At 28.6% G+C, this 16,028-nt stretch overlaps 2 long non-coding RNA genes across 2 annotated transcripts; one reads left to right on the forward strand and one right to left on the reverse strand.

Annotated features, from left to right (window-relative positions):
- Positions 1–7,320: 7,320 nt before the first annotated feature.
- LOC127070359 (uncharacterized) lies at positions 7,321–9,009 on the reverse strand. Its single transcript, XR_007784479.1, has 2 exons — positions 8,860–9,009; positions 7,321–8,290 (listed from the first exon to the last, which is right to left on the reverse strand). It is a non-coding gene; the product is annotated as an uncharacterized LOC127070359 (long non-coding RNA).
- A 5,875-nt stretch (positions 9,010–14,884) lies between these two features.
- On the forward strand, positions 14,885–15,637 carry LOC127070357 (uncharacterized). The gene is made up of 3 exons (XR_007784474.1): positions 14,885–15,127; positions 15,261–15,380; positions 15,465–15,637. It is a non-coding gene; the product is annotated as an uncharacterized LOC127070357 (long non-coding RNA).
- The last annotated feature ends 391 nt before the right edge of the window (positions 15,638–16,028 follow it).

Here is a 16,028-nt window from a genome sequence, read left to right on the forward strand (position 1 = left end):
AAGAAATAAAAATTGATTTAAACATTGAAATCTGATTTCTTCGAAATTTCTTTGTCATATATATTCGATTATATATTTCGAACGAAAATAATATCTGGTACGTCATCTCGATAACAAACATTATGTGAACGAATAGAAACGAAAAAAAAAGGAAAGAAGTACAAAATGAAAATAAACGATATGATCGAATAATATAACGGAAATAAACATATCGATGTAAATGATAGAAAAAACATAAATAACGAGACGAAGGAATCTTCAAATTTCTTTATCGAATATTAAATTTCATCGAATCGAGTATAAAGAAATTCAAAAATAAAAGAAAGAGAGAAGAAAGTAAAATAAGTTCTACAGTGCACGATATTTCTTTCCATTTTGATTTCAAGTCACTATCTTTAATTCTATTTTATCCACTCCTATCTCTATTACCCTTTCTTTCTATTACAAAATAAAAGAGAGAAAAAATAGAATAGAAATCTGCAATAGAATATCCGCGAAACAAAAAGAAAGAAAGAAAGAAAAAGAGAAAAAAGCGAAAAAAGCGAAAAAAGGAAAAGAAAAAGATAAAAACATGAGATAAAGAAGAAGATAAGAAAGAAGAAGAAAAAGAAGAAGAAGAAGAAGAAGAAGAAGAAGAAAATACAATGGCGTAGAACCTAGTAGGCGTCCATCGCAAGCCGCGAAATAAACACTGCGGCCTGGTTTGAGTTGAGTGCTCGAAGCAGGGTTTCAATGTTTTCGAATAAGCGACGAAAATGGAAGGGATGCTAGACAAGAGGATTTGCTATGTAGGAAACCTCCTAGCTTGGTACATGAGCGAACACGCGTACTATGTATTGAAAGACGAGGCTACTCTTCTTTTCCACCTTCTCATCCTCCTCATCCTCATCCTCATCCTCTTCTTCTTCTTCTACTTCTTCTTCTTCCTTTCTTTCTTTCTTTCTTTCTTTCTTTCTTTTTTTCATTCCTTCTTTTCTTTTCTTTTTCCTTTTTTTTTTCTTCTTCTCTTATCCTTACTGGTCGATGCTCTTGCCAAGACTATACACGACGATACTCACGCTTTTCCCTCTTTATCCGAAGACCGAGAGTATTTTCCAAGCACGAAGAAAATCCTACTCGATGGAATACCATTAGGAACTAGGACGAGATTTCGTTGACCCTTTCCTTCATAGTTTTCAGTTCGTTATATGATTTTTCTTATCAATTCTTTCTTTCTTTCTTTTTTTTTGTTTCTTATTTTTGTTTGTTATTTTTGTTTTCTCTTCTTCGTTCCTTTTCTTTTTTTTCTTTTTTTTTATTCTTTCTTTTTCTAGCTCGCTCGTTCGATAATATCGCACTCGTGTAGGTACACATAAGGATTGCTCGAATCATAGTGGAATTTTTTTCTTTAGAAAATGTTGATGGGAATATCGTTAAAACTTTTCCGCAAAATATTCTTCGTTTTGTATCGTATCTGTATTTATGATAAGAGTCGTTTCTTTACGAAAGAAAAGTTTTTCGTGATCTTGTTTTTTTAATCGTTTCTTTTTCCTTTTTTTTTTTCTTCTTCTTTGTTTCAGTCGTCGAATAAGTTTGCGAATGATTGTACAAAAATTCATTAAATTGTCGTAGGATTTATTTATTTATTTTTTTCTTTAAAAAATATCGATTGAATACTTTATTGTTATTTTGTAATCGTTGAATAATTTTATATATTTACAAATAAAAATTTGTATGTTTTCGTTGAAAGATGTTTTTTTTTTAAACCATTAAAAATTATTCGCAAAAGAGGTTTGTTAAAATTCCATCCGTAAATTTCACTTTGTATCTAATAATTAGATTTATAATTAAAAGCAACGAATTTCGATTGAAACGAAACGAATTATTAAACGAGATATTTTATCATTAATAATAATTTCATAATATAACATTCCAACGATCCGATAGATTAATACGATCATTAAATAAATATTACAATTTTTCTATATAGTATCAATATTAATTCGCAACAGAATTAATTCGTGACAAACCAAAATAAAATTATCTATATTAAATCGTCCTTTAATTAACAATATCATCACGATTACATAAAAAGAAAAAAAGGATTAATCGGTCAAAACGTGATTATTAATAATAACAAAATCGAACAAAATCGTGTGCTCATCGTATGCACCGATCCGATAAAATCGAAATCGTAATTAAACGAAATCATGGTCAAACGAAATTGTCAAATGAAACTTCGGTGAAGATCAAAACCCCCTCTCAATTTATCCCCCTTGCTTCTCCCTTCTCCCTTCGCTCAAAAAAGAAAAAAAAGAAAGAAAAAAAAAGAAAAGTCAAAAAAAAAAATACAAATCAGAGAAATCTGTAATTCCATGAAAGCGCACGAGTTTGATTGTTTTCGGATCATCTCTCGTCTGTTTCCCATAGTAGAAGTAGTAGGAAAAAGAGAGAGAAAGAGAAATAGAAAGAGAAAGAGAAAAACAAAAAGAGAAAGAGAAAGAGAGAGAGAGAGAGAGAGACAGAAAGAAAGAAAAAAATCAATCCGACTTTCGAGCATTCATTTGGAACACCTATGTCGGGATTGGCACTCGAAGATCATGGACGAACGGATCGAGAATGACTCTTCTTCTAGGGAGCATAACGCAACGTCGAACAACCGATGATGAGCCATTCTCGTTAGCTTCGAAACGTCGATGCGTGTCCATCGAACTGTCCGAATCATTGAATAGGAGAAAAAGAGACAGATAGAGAGAAAGAGAGAGAGAGAGAGAGAGAGAAATAGATAGATATATGTATATAGATAGATAGATAGATAGATAGATAGATAGAAAGAGAAAAAGAGGGAGAGAGAGAGAGAGAGAGAGAGAGAGAGAGAGAGAGAGAGAGAAGTAAAGGATCGATGGCAGTGATCTCAATGATCCATCGTTGAAGATGAACTAGTAGGATATCTCGGATCCTTCGGTACTCACGTACCGAATATTTCTCGAGTACTCGATTCCCACATTGGACTTCGTCCACATTCGTTATCGTCTCCCTTGTTTTCTTCTTCTTTCTTTATTCCTCTCTCTCTCTCTCTCTCTCTCTCTTTTTTTTAGTACTCGGGATGAATTCCTCTCTCGCACACTTTTTGTACATCGGTCGTACGATAATTGGAGAGGGGTCGACGTGAATTTTCTTCTCCCTTCTCTCTTTTCATGCTTTCTGACTCTTTCTGGTTCTCTTTATATCTATCTTTCTCTCTCTCTCTCTCTCTCTCGCTTTACGTATGTTTTATTTTCTTTCTTTTTGTTCTAATTTTTCTTTTTCCTTTTTCTCTTCTTACCAGACGCCATCACGAACCTTCGCGCTCACTGTCCGTCGGCTAATTGAGCCTCGTTTACCTTTGAGCCGATACCATCGTTTCCCCACCCTTCTTCTTCAACCCTTCTACCTTTCACCCTTCTTCTTTTTTCTTTTTCTTTCATTTTTTTTTAGCCCTCATCTACCTATCTATACTTCCACCGACCACCCATCGTCCTCCTCTCGTTCAATTAGCGATTTCAAATACAAGCACTCTCTCTCTCTCTCGTATTTTTCCTTTCGGGACTCTACATATCATTTTAATCTTGTCCCTTTTGCTCTCTTATTTTTCTTTTTCTTTATGTTTTTTTCTTTTTTTTTTTTTTTTATTGGATATACACGTACGTACGTGTATACGTAATTAAGTAGGTATGTACACTTTATTATATACTTGGAAAAATCAACAATGAAAAAGAAATATTACTAAATTCTATTCGTTGAAAGTGTATCTTATTTAAGGAACGCCCTTAATTTATTCCGATATTTCAATAATTATTTTTTATCCCTCGCGTCGATTTTGTTTTATTTGATTAATTTCGATTTATTATTTGTCTTCTTTTTCCTTTTTTTTTTAATACGTCGAACGTCGATAAAGATTATACGATCGTTGTTGATTATTTTAATCGCATGTACGTTTTCCGTAATTAATTTTGTTTCATATGACACTTTTGAAACATTTCGTAATTCCAAATCGTATTCAAACTTCAGATTAGATTTTCAACATTTTATTTGTTTTTATATCAATAATATAAACTGTATACGTTAAAACAATCAATCTTATTATAGTAATTTATATTGAAATTTGTAATTTCGTTAAAATCGTAATAAATTAATCCTATGCGTTGTATTTCTTATTAAAAAATTGTACAAACTGTATTTTCTTTAGAAATAATTATAAGAAAAAACAACAATTATTGATGTTTAAAACACACATCGTTAGAAAAACAGTAATGACATAAACGTTATATGACAAATTTGAAAAAAAAAAACTTTTATAAGTGAAAGCAAAAAAAAAAAAAGAAAAAAGAAAAGAAGAACAGAAGTAAAAAGAAAAAAACGAAAAGAAAAAGAAGGAAAAAATGTAGATGAAATAAACGATAAATTAAATTATTCCCAAATAAAATAATATACATAACTCACACGAAACAAATTTCATGCCCAAACGAAACGATTCTAAAAAGATCGATATAATCCTAAAAAAAAAAAACTTATATAACAATTTACATACCTACATATAAATACCTAATTGTATAACATTACGTACATATTACATATAAATGTACTTACACTTACATATGAAACTTCGAAACCTCTTAAATTTATAAAATCTTACAAATGACAATACAAAAAAGGAAAAAAAAGAGAAATACAAATTCGAACGATCGTGTCGAACGAGAGTAACGAGATATTCGAGTAAGATGGTAAAGAAGAAAAAAGGGAAGGGTTTGAAGGGAGGGTTGTTGGAAAAGGGATATGAGATTGAATGTAAGAGTATCGTGCAACAACTGAACAAACGTCGTTAATTTATTCGAATAACGTATGTATTTGTGTATGTATATATGTATGTATGTACGATTTGGATCCCTCGATCGAGCGAAAATGCGAGCGTAACTTTTGTTAAGTGGACGCGATCGTACGGTTCCTCTTTTTATCTCCTTTTCACGAGACCCTTGTCTCGTCGTCGCTTATTTACGGTCGCGCCGGCCATTCTCGTTCGTATACGAAATTACTGGACTGTGTGCATGCCCGTGAAAATACCCCTCGTAAATAAACTCCCAGCCTTTTTCGAAGATTCGAGAGATCGTTTCGAGTCACGCTCCAAACTAAAATCTCACTTTTCTTTTCCTTTTTTCTTTTCTTTCCTCTTTTTTTTTCTCTCTTTTTTTTTCTTTTCTTTCTTCTTCTTCTTCTTCTTTTATTTATTTATTTATTTATTTTTTTGATTATTTCTTTGTCGTCGTGTACGTCTTGGTTTCTTTTCTTTTTGGTTTTCTTATTCACTTTTAAGTTGTTCGAACTCACAAGAGTCGCGCAATTCTATCGTTGATAAGAATTAATAATTATCGTAAATTTGTTATTAATAGCGTATTTATGAGATATTAATAGGTATTTTATATATAGTAAATAAATATATATATATATATATGATGTTATTAATAATAATGCGTGTATGACGTTTATATGATATTTCATTAAATTTATGTATATAATATCAGTATGATATTTGTAATATTAATGAAACATATATAATATTATGAAATATAATATGTGTTTAATAATGGTATATGTACATAGTATATATGTATATATGATATTATTAATAATATTTATGCACATCAAATATACATATATATGTATATGATGTCTATAATATAATTACTATAATAATAGTTATGCAAAATAAATGTATGTATATGAAATGTGTATATTAATATTATTAATATATATATATAAAATATTACTAATAATTGTGTATAATATATATTTACATATATCTATGTGTTAATTATATCTAACACATATATAAATAATTTTTATAAAACCACTACATTTTTTTCTCATTCAATCCTTGTATATCTTTGATTTTATCAAGAAAGGATCTTTCTATATCCTTTGATAACGATAACAATAAAGAAAAAAAAAGAGAAAAAAGCAGAGAAATAAAACAAAAATTTGATTATTCCGATTACTGAAAAGTCGACGATCCGGATAGATTATGTAATATAATAAAATAGTGACGGTCCGTATATCATACGAAATATATCAACGTAGAAAACTTTTCAATTATAAACACTTCACAGGTTATACGAGAAGGGAGCCTGCTGTTTCCTCGTTGACTCGCATCCGTCCTTTCGAAAATACGCGAAAACTTGGCCCGGCTTAGTCTGAAAGGCTATCGTTTGTCTTCCTAAAGTTTTGCACGACAGCTGGCCTCTCTTTACGGGTCGAAGAACACCGGAAACGTTTTCATGGACGGGTTAATCGATCGCATCGGTGTGAATGATATCACTGCAGAGATCTGCACAACAGATAAACCAAAATAAAGACTTTTACGCTTCTCGCGATTACATGCAGATAGGTATATACGAAAAAAAAGAGAGAAAAAAAAAGAAAAAAAAAGGAATAACAATAAAAATAAAAAACAAGAAAAATCAGAAAAAAATCAAACAAAAATAAAATGAAATACAAGCGAAAGCAAAACGATCGACATACGTCGCGTCGAAAGGAAAGAAAGAGAAAAAAGATTGTTTCGAAATGTGTGAAAAAATTTCTGAAAAAGTTTGAGGAATTTTTTTTTTTTCTTTTTTTTTTTTCGAAGAACGATAAAAAGAAACAAAAAAGGAAAAGAAACGTCTCGTCGAGAGAACTTTCTTCTCTTTTTATTTTCGTGTTTATTATATTTTTTCTGTTTTTCTTTTTTCTTTTTTCTTTTTCTTTTTCCCTCTCGAACAAGTAACATTTTTTGGTAACGAACTTAACTTGATTAAAGGAACTTTGAATCCATTGCATTTTCTACGTAAATCATGTTTGAAAGTGAAAAGTCGACGGTGTTATTTTCAATTAATGGAGTTTCTTTCGATGCGGTTCGCTTTTCAGAAAATATTTTTTCTTTCTTTTTCTTTTTTTTCCTTTACATGTTACGTTACGTTTTTTACGTTCACCCATTTATTATTACTGGGATTTTAATTTTAATTAGAAATGTGTTTTCGGGCGTTACTTCTTCAAAACAAGTACCTAGTTACATACGCATATAACACACATATACACACACATAAATACATATATATATATATATACATATATATATAGGGATATATGTATAGTATATTACGTGTTAACGTTGCACAACATTACGTTTTTTGTCTTTTACAAAATGTACGATCGTACCTCTCGAAAAAAAGTCAATTTTTCATCAGTATTTACATCGAAACATAGGACTTTTAATGACGAAATCGACGTACTACAAAACGTGTAGGATAAAAGAAAATTTTACAACGCTGATTTTTCGTAGAATTTAATATAAACGAAAAATAAATAAACAATATCATACGATGTTTCGAACAGTAGAGTTCCAAAATATCGTTTGACGAATTTCGAAGGTTACACGTCAGTTGTAATTACTTTGAAAATTCGCTTTCTTCAACTAATAATAATAGTAATAATAATAATAATAATAATTCTAAAACTAATACTAATACTAACAATAATACTAATGTATTAAAAAAGTATATAAAAAGAAATATAATGACAGGAATACGTTTGTAATTAGCAATATTTTTGATTACATTGAAAAAATAGAATATATGCATTTAACATATATTAACAAAAATATATATATATATTAATTGTTAAAAAATGTTACATATTTTCTTTTTATACACGAGAGAGGAATCATTATAAATTCTAATCTATTAATGATAATGTACAATACGTATATCAATAGTATACTATTAGTAATATTAGTAGTAAAATAATTAAAGATATTTAAAAATAAATTTACAACAAAAAAAATGAATGAATGTTGAAAAACAATCTTTGAAAACGCATTCACATTGAATATATCAATAATTTAAAAATAAATTACTAATATAGTTAATACGAATGCGTACGTATATATATATATATATATATATAAAAAGAATTACGTTGGAATAAAAAAAAAAAGAAATTTTTGATTGCTCGTCAAAACGTGACGGGTCTACAAATGCCATTTCCATCTCGTTTATGTCCTGCATCACATTCTATTTGAGGTGCAACTATGATGGCTCCTAAAGCAAAGTCTTCTGGGACGCCTCTAAAAGCTACATCAAAAGAAGAAGGCATTTTCGTCGTTTCTTCGTCGTTCTTTTTCTTCGTATTTATAAAATTCGTTGTTAAGAGTAAAGGTGATATAGTAACAGGATATTCAGTCAATTCTCCATTTATTAACATGATTGCAAAGAAACTACCCAGCAAGGATTTCATACTCCTGAAATAAAAAAATATTTTTACGATCAAGTAAATGAATGTAACAAAATTTCTAGTAGATTTAATAATCGGATTTAATAATCGAAAAAAGAATTTGTGTATATATATTTATATATGTATGTATATAAATATTATATCAATAAATAAATAAATAAATAATTATATCAATAAATAAAATTCTTGAAAAGACTTTATAAAAGAAAAGTGATCTTTTTTATATTCATTTATTTAAAGAAATAACGTTATTATAAAGAATTATATATATATGTATTATAATTTTGTTTTAGTTAAAAACATTAACGTAATCATATCTTTTGTTTTATTTTTAATAGGATATAAATATCATTTAATAAAATATATATATATATATATATACCTTATACACAAATAAAAATTTCCATTATAAATAACATATATGTATATATATATATATATATATATAAAGTGAAAATTTTGATTCTCTTTAATTTATTTCTCTCTTTTCTTTTATTAAAAATTTTTCTTAAACACATCGATGACGATAATTTTATTATTATAATAATTAACAAAATAGTCGATTCGAATACTTACCTTTCAGTTAGAATATCAAATATTTTTCAAACTCGTACAACGAATCAATCGATGATGAACGATTGATCGTAATAAAAAAAAAATCTTTGTAAAAACATAGAAAAAGAAAATCGTGCCACACGGATGAAAAGTTCGCGTTCGCTTGTATAAACAAATCTTTTCATTGAAGAAGATTTTAATATCGATCTCTTACTTATACTCATCGAAATAGCTACGATCACGTAATATTCGTCGTTCTTCATATGTCAAAAGATGACATAATAGTAAATCATTTCCGTGAATCCTGTTACGAAATCATGTGTCCTTGTATATATATATATATATATATATACATATGTTTGTATATACGTGATAAAGACAAGTCGAATATAATCAACTAATCTTAATGATCATCTTGATCGTTATTAGTAAATCTTCATTTATCAGTACGAACGTAAATAATATAGAAAAATATAAAAAAATAATATATAAATAATATAGAAAAATAATAGAGAAAAATAATATAGAAATAAACACGTAAATTCGCAAATTTTCGTTTTAATAATGATTATTCTTCTTATTATTTGAAAATGATATCACGAAACGTTATACATAAAAATATCATAATAAAACATCAATAAAACAAGTTTCCTTTGGAGTAATACACTCACAAACACGTTTGCTATACGACGAGTTGTTTCGTTCAATATCGCAATGATCAATCTGCGGAATATGTTAGAACCTTCGACGTAATTCAAACGTACGTGGCAACAAACAGAAAATGATGTAATCAGGAAACACGCAATCTAAGGTAAGTATTTACCTTAGAGTTTATAAATACGATCACCGTTCAAATGGAAAGACAGATCGTTCGTATTTCTGTCTATAGTGAGAACAACGATATCGATCTTCCGTGATATATAATATATAATTCAATTATTTCGAATAAAACGAAACAAATCGAAATATTTGAATCATCTTACTTCATGTAAGTATTTTATTTAGAGTAATTTGGAATATATTGATATAAGTGATGTATGATAATATTACGCAATTTTCGTATAACGATTAGTTAGTTAATTAAACCGTCGATTATTCATTGTACAAAATGTCCTTCGGAAAAGAGAAAAAAAAGAAACGCCGAGATCTTTTCTAAGAACAAAAGCTATTATTTCGTAATTCTGCGATAAGAATCGACATGCCTGTTTCTTTTTTTCTTTTTTTTTTTCTTTTTCATTAATTTGCATGACTTTCAGATACTTGCAAATAATTCAATAAATTCTTTCTTGCACTTTTCTTTTTCTCTATTCATCTACAACTTCGATCTAAGGAAAGACAAATATTTGTAAAAATTTACGATTTATTTGGCGATTAAAAATCAAAAATGATAAAAGAAAAAAGTAATACTTTTTCTTTCTCTTTAGAGAAACTTAGTGAATTAAGTTTTGAAATAATGTGATTGATATATCAATAAAATATAGATAAATATATTTAATACACCGTTTTCCTTTCTGTTGAAAAAAAAAAGACAGGAAAAGAAAACAAGAAAAGAAAAACTGAATGAAAAATGAGATCGCTTTAATTACACCGACTTAAAATCATAAAAATCGTGTGTCTAGTTTCACGTAGCGTGCAGGCACTCTCCACACTTAGGAATTTCTGTCTCTTAGCGATGTTGCAATAAGTATACCTGGAAGGTCCTATGCACATCTCGAAACAATTTCATTAATTCTCGAAAAATAAAAATAATCTCGTACGATCGAAGGACTCAAGAATTGTCGATAACAAGGATCTAGACTCTACTATGCTTTAAGAAAAGATCCAAAACTTGGTCGGATCTGGTTTCGTTCATAAAATATTGTAATCAACGAAAAAATTCTTTCTCTGTCGTTAATAATTGACCGAACGCATGATCGATATCGAACTGATGCACGTTTCGAAAAATATCGTTCGATGGTAGATCTTCGAAACGCGCATCGATGCGAATTTTTGGAGTCGCCTGTCATCAAAACCTCGTCCGATCCTCAAAGACTCTTGGTGGGGAACGTCGTATTTAAATAATACCGCAACATCGACTCTCGACATTTACGATGAAATTCTCGACACATATTGGCGAACGCTCGTCTCATCGTTTAACGTCGACATTCTCGTTTCTCGTGAAATACACAGGACAATACCGTTATGCTACAGTTCGAGCAATTTTCGAGTCTCGTCGAGCTCTTATCGAGCTCTCGTAAATAAAACGACAACGCGACGACGTAGTGACACCTGAACGCTCAGAGAACTCATCGGGAAAGTATCGGACGACGTTCGAGTAACTTCAAACGATGTAACGATCCGTTTTCCTCGAGTACAACTAATTGTTTCAGTCGGAAGACGCCGTCATATCGGATAGCCATTTCGACGGCCATCGATCGACTCATTTGCAAGTACACGGGTTATCCTGTGTCAGGATTAGAGAGCAGGACGTTAGTGATCGGAGATCATCAACGAAACAACCTTGTCACCGAGTAGAATCTACTACGGTACTTTAGAACCCAACAAACGGTATTCTCAAGTATAGTAGGATATACTTGTTAGAAAAGGATCTGTTGCATGCAACGAGAGACAAACTTCTAACGATTACCGAGTGCACTTAACGTTCGATAAAAATTTCATCTTTTATCATTCATATTTTGATCAATGACGTGAATGTTTCCAACAAACCATTAACTCTCAAAAACGAAGACTCAGTGAATCGATTTATCCGAATTTAATAAATCGATAAATGAAAGTAAATGAAACTATAAATAACGATTATTATTAATTATGGTATATGTAATATTTATAGATTTTTTATTGAAATTGATGATATGTTTTTTGACTGAACACTCTTCGTCTATTATCGAAACATTACATCTTGACTATTTTTACTTTCCGGCTTCGTTCGATTTTCTAAATGCATTTATCTAAATCTATTTCTACTTTATAACATCGATTTTTTTTCTGTTCCGTGTTTAAGCATAAGAGTTATTTTTCTAAATATTTATTCGTTTGTAAAAGTAATATTGTATATGTATGAATATGTAATCTTGTTTTAGTTAAAAACAAAGCATAACGTAATCTTTATATATTTTTAATCTATATTTAGATATAAATATGTATATATACATATATAATTTTTTTATACATAAATAAAATGTTCTATATTAAAAATATACATATGTACATACACATATACACGAAGTATGGAAGATGAATATATTACTTCTATACGATTATTCCTTTTTCCTTTCTCTTTTTAATTAAAGGAACTTCATATTCAAAGGATTTTAATATTATTGATAAAAACTACATACATACGCATACACACACTCATGTAATTTTGCTTTAGTTAAAAACAAAGGATAATATAATCTTTATATAAATTTTTAATATAAAGTTTAATATAAGTTTTTAATATAAATGTTAATATATATATATATGCTTCCTTTAAACATAAATAATATTTCCTGTCATAATTATCATATATATGTATTTATACGCGTACATACACACACATATATATATATATATACATAAAATGAAAATTTTATTCTTATTCAATTATTCTTTTTTTTTGTTTTTTTTTTGTTTATTAAAGAATCTTCTTATTCAAATATTATTAAAAACAAAATGATTGACTCGTAAACTTTCAATAACAATTTTAAATAGCTTCGTGGATAGAATAACTTCGAGCGATCAATGATACGCGATTGATTCTAATAAAAAAAAATCGTTCGAGAAACTTAGAAAAATCGTATTACGTATCCGATTCGTTAGGAAGACTTATAATAAACAAGTCTTATCATTGAGAAAGAAAACTTTATCAATCGTTAATTTATACTCTTCGAAAAATCTACGATACGATCACATGATATTTGATTTTCTTGCAAGTGTTAAAAAGACATAATAATAATTAACGTTTCCATGGATATTATTACGGAATCACGTATTTATTTATTATACAATTGAGATAATAATCGATAATAATAATCGTTTCTCGCATTTACGAGTTTCTTCGATTTAATGTATCTTTAAAGATAATGTAAGAATATAAAAAAAAAAAACGTTAAACACGTGAAAGTTTTAATGAATCCATCAACATTAGCAGATAAATTGAAATTTAATATCAAGTTGAGATCACATAGACAGATATTTGATAATTCAATTAAAAATTTCATATCAGAAATTTTATATTTTATACAGTTTTGACGAGGAAGCCATTCGTTTACATCCTACATATTTACTTTCGACAAATTGTCTTATCGTCAATCGCATAACACGATCAATCCGAAAGAAACATATCTTAATGTTTTTCTCTTTTCTTTTATTTTTGTTTTGTTTTGTTTTTTTTTTCTTTCGAACGAACGGTATAATAAGCTATAAATGGTGTAATCATGTGACGTCTACGAGTTTATAAACACTCGTCGTTGAACTGAAATGGAAGGACAAATCGTTCATTCGTATTTCTCAACGGCAAGGAACAACAGTATAATCGATTTTATAATCGGAAGAGTATTATTCGTATTATTTGTTTTAAAAAATTGTTTACAAAATTTCTTTTGAATCGTCTTAAAAAATTAGTTCTGAAATATGCAAGTACGTACGTGAGTGATCGATAAGCGATCGATGAAATATCACATTATTCTTGAAAATGATTAAAAGCGCGGATCGTTCGTTCGTGTTAATTGATCAATTTTATGTCCGTCGGATAAAAGAAAGAAAAAGAAAAAGAAAAAAAACGAAAGAAAGAAAGAAAGAAAAAAAGAAAGAGAATAACGTGGATCCCTTCCAAGAACAAGATTTATCATTTTCTTATTCTACGAAAAGGAAGAGTCAGCATGGGTTTTATCTCAATCATTAGCACGATTCTAATATGCATAATTTTTGCAACGATCACGTTACAAGCTACTATCGTTAATAGAAGAATTATTGAGAAACGGAAAACAGCAATAGGATATACATTTTATCCTTAAATAATTATGGTACTAACGATGTTACGTTCATCTGGAAAAAAATACCATTCCGTTGGGTAAATGTCAGAAAATAAAAATTATCATTTTTCGAAACGATCGTAAAAAGCACAGATTAATTTTATGTCCTTGTATAATACTTTTAAAAACACGTTCTTGCATAATATTTTTCTTTAAATTAGAATAAGAATATATTGTTTTTGGCTATTTTTTAATTTACATTATATTTCCATTATAATGATCGATCGATCGTAGTTTTTTATTCGTACGAATAAGAACGTACGTATAGCGTTTGTAATAGTAATAATAATTATTTCGAAAAGAAAGAATTGTTTTTGTTTCGATAAATATCATTTTCATTCGTATAATCGTCAATTCGTAAAATCATGTTTATTCATATCATTTTATATCATCTAATTGAAACAAAATGATTTATTTTTTATGAATGAACGATTGAAAAATATTTGATAATATTCGTGTGATCAAGCGTGTTTTTCTTTTCTCTTTTCCTTTTTTCTTTTTTGATTAAGGAATAAAAAAAAAAATATTCGGATTAGCGCGTCAGATACCGATTAAGTATTAAAAAGAGATATTGAATGATACCGAGAATTCAATCGTAAATTTAAAGCATACTTATACGTGTAAATATGTATGATTTATGAACATTGTGTCGTTACATTGTCAACCTATTAGATTTGATATGCAAAGAAATGATGAATAATTCAATACTAATTTTTTCGTATTTTTCCTTTTTTTCCTTTCTTCTTTTTTTTTGTACTTTTTAAAACTTTTACTCAAAAAAACAAAAAATATTTATCCTTGAAATTTCATGATTATTTGTCGATTAAGATATTACGACGATTCGTAATTAGAAATTACAAAAATAAAAAGAAAAGAGAAGAAAGGTAAAAATGTTTATTGATGATCGTTAAAATCATTAAGTTTAGTTTATGCAACTTGTAGTCGCTTCTCTTTACGATTACAAAATTGCATCTCTAAACAGTTTTCTCAAATATAGTGGGGTATAGTCACTATAAAAGGATCTGTTGGATGAAACGATAGACAGATCTTTCTAACGATTTGCCAAGTGTTTATTTAACGTTCAGCAAATATGAAATCTTTCGTTCTTTATTTCGTCACGTTTTTATTAATGATGTCACCATTTTTAACAATGGCTCATCCATTGGGTATCAAGGGCGATGAATTACTTAATATATCGAAAAATGGAACCTCGGTCAAGTTGCCTGAAATTGATTTGTCCGAAGTAGGAAGTTTACCAGGTGACTTACTCAAACGTAAGTTTAACAATAGATAAGAATTATATTAACTAAAGTGAACACGATATTTATATTAATTGAACCTCTTTTTCTCTATCTCTCTTTCTCTCTTTCTCTGACTCTAATCATATATTTTTATTGATAATGTTAGTACCTACTACACTGATTTCTGGATCGGATATGAAGTGTCCTGATAATCAAAAAAAAGATGATAATGGAAACTGCCGTGACTCAGTAGAATAAGATGAAAAATCGATCATTGATCCATTAGGTAATTATAATCTCTGATAAAATAAATCAACCAATGATTTTTCGTCAATTTCGGATATATACTTTTTTCTTTTCTTTTTTTAAGGTTCGTCAAACATTGTCATGGAAAGAAAGAAAGAGGTTCGTTTGGAATTTTCGATCAAAGTTTCTTGAGGATATATTTCTTCGAAATAAATGATAAATTCTTTAATATAATACAGTTTTGTGAAATAAAAATGTACATGAATATTTGCAGATAAATATGTCCAAGTAAACATATGTCTGTATACTTGATCGAAATTTTGTTATCCAACTTGTTTCCCTCGAGTTAATTTACACTTCCAAAAGTTTAATGTTACAATTATTGATTTTTTTCTAAATAACATTGTTCGTGAATGCATATACTAATCTCGAATTATTCAAGTCATTTCAAATGCAAGGAAATATGTTTCGAGTTTGTGGTAGGAGAAGCTACGGCGTAATATAATATATATTAAAATAATATATATATATATACATATATATTATTGTAATAAAAATCAAAACACGAGCACGTTTCCATGCTATCTATGAGATAGAACTACCAGTGCTATCTTTTTCTTTTTCTTTTTTTGAAGTTCCTTTCGCTCAACTATTCCACTTTATATCATTATTATTACTACTATTATTA

This window comes from Vespula vulgaris, chromosome 18 (assembly GCF_905475345.1).
Source record: "Vespula vulgaris chromosome 18, iyVesVulg1.1, whole genome shotgun sequence".
Lineage (NCBI taxonomy): Eukaryota > Metazoa > Arthropoda > Insecta > Hymenoptera > Vespidae > Vespula > Vespula vulgaris.